Raw genomic sequence first — 2,099 nt, forward strand, 5'->3', positions numbered from 1 at the left:
GAATTATTTAGCTCGTTGTTTCAGAGTGGTTAAGATGCTTGCCTTCAGTCCCAAGGTCCTGGTTTAGAATGCTTTTTTATGTGACAGCTGGTCGAATTTTAAAAATATTTAAAAAAAAGAAACATTTTAAAGATATAGGCCTATTTAATTCTTAGATATTCTTGTATATTTTTATATTTTATTGCATGTTTTTTGTAGGCTTTGAGTGTTGGAGTGGCACGCCTCTTGGCGACAGACGTTCTCTGACCTCTTTTGCCACTTCATGGCGCATTAAAATTTGTATTGTGTCTTTGTCACTTGTGTTGCTGAAATAAATAAAATTTAAAAAAAAAATATATATATATATATATTTATATATATGCCTGCATATAGCATATTGGTGGTGTGAAAATACAGTTTCTTATAGAAATGAATCGGGCAGTATTTGATATCAACTAGCTCTAGATATATAAAATAAACAAAGCAGCGTAGTGGTAGAGGAAGTAAGTAGGTGTAGGGGATAAATCATCATATCAAAAATAAAGCCAAGGTCTTAACACAGATCGTGATTTAACTTCCTGATCTCAAATCCATAGGTCCTAAATATCTCGCTCGACATCTCTTATCTAACTTTATTTTATATTTTATCACTTTTAATCATAAATGGAATCGGTCGATTATATTTTTTTAATCATCATTATCGATATCATCATCATCATCATCATCATCATCCTCATCATTATTATTATATTCATTGTCGTCGTCGTTGTTGTAAAATTATCGTAATCTTCGACGTCATTATCGTCATTATCAGCATCATTATCATAATCATCATCACCATCATCGTCATCATTTTCTTTTTCCACCACATTCATATCCGTCAGTGTCATAAGGTAAATTTCCTCATCACCCATTATCATAATTATCATCTCCTTCACCATGAACACTCTCAACACTATTACTAACCACTACCACCTTCATCATACTTTTCACCACCATTATCTTTATAATTTTTTTTAAATTTCTGTAATACCTTATGTCCTTGTACCATTTGTCGCTACACCCTTTCTGTTTCTACCGTCTTGTTTATATCTTCTCTATGATCTCGAAAAAAAATACTTTACATTTTTTTCTCTTGTGGAGCCAGGCTTAAATAGCTTTAGGCTTATTTGGCTTTTCTAGACAAATTGCATTTTTTTGTCTAAATATATGTTTGTCTTGTTTCCACTCTTGTTTCCACTATGCATTGTGTGAATAAACCTGAATCTGAAAATCTATCATCATATTCTTAACTGCCATTATCCCAGTCAATTTCCTCCATTTGTCACTGCACCATCATCCTCATTCGTCGACAACTATCATCATTAGCAAAATAATGTCCACCTTTTTAGATGTTATTTCATATTGAGAACATACGCATTGGAACGGCGGCACACAATTGAGAGATGCGTTCAAATTAAATCACAAAAATATAAAAAGTAACTAAAAATGAAGAAAACATCAACACAATCACTGACAAAATATGCAGATATACACAGACTAAACTTTACATACAATATTAAAACTACAAATACAAATTTGTTTACATCACTTAAATAATACCATTGAAAATTAAAGGTATGGAGTAACTGTAATTTTTTATACAGCCATACTCCTAAACATTACAAATGTAACAATACATTATACTATATGTATGTGTGTAAGGGGGTCGCTCTCAAATATCAGCATTCTCACAAACACTATGCTGGGTGGGGGTGGGGGTGACAAATTTGTAGGCTTTTACATATGCATGAAAATGTTGATGCAGAATAACATGCAATATTGAAAATATACTTTATGATCAAATATATTGCAGTCATGGATATAATATATTCGAAATTGAGAGTTGTTTTGCAATATCAACATATTTTTTTCCAGAGGGGAAGGAGGGAGTAACTGTCGTCACTGCCATCGTCTTTGTTATTATTAGGATTATAATCATCATCAATATCCCATAATCATTGATATTATCATAATTGTATTCGCCTTTGTCAGCATCATCAGATGTTAATCATTTATCATCATCAAATCATTTTTTGTATATATATATATATATATATATATATATATATATATATATA

The sequence above is a fragment of the Anneissia japonica genome, unplaced genomic scaffold, assembly GCF_011630105.1.
Source record: "Anneissia japonica isolate Jap-2015-1 unplaced genomic scaffold, ASM1163010v1 scaffold288091_len1417266_cov198, whole genome shotgun sequence".
Taxonomy (NCBI): Eukaryota; Metazoa; Echinodermata; class Crinoidea; order Comatulida; family Comatulidae; genus Anneissia; species Anneissia japonica.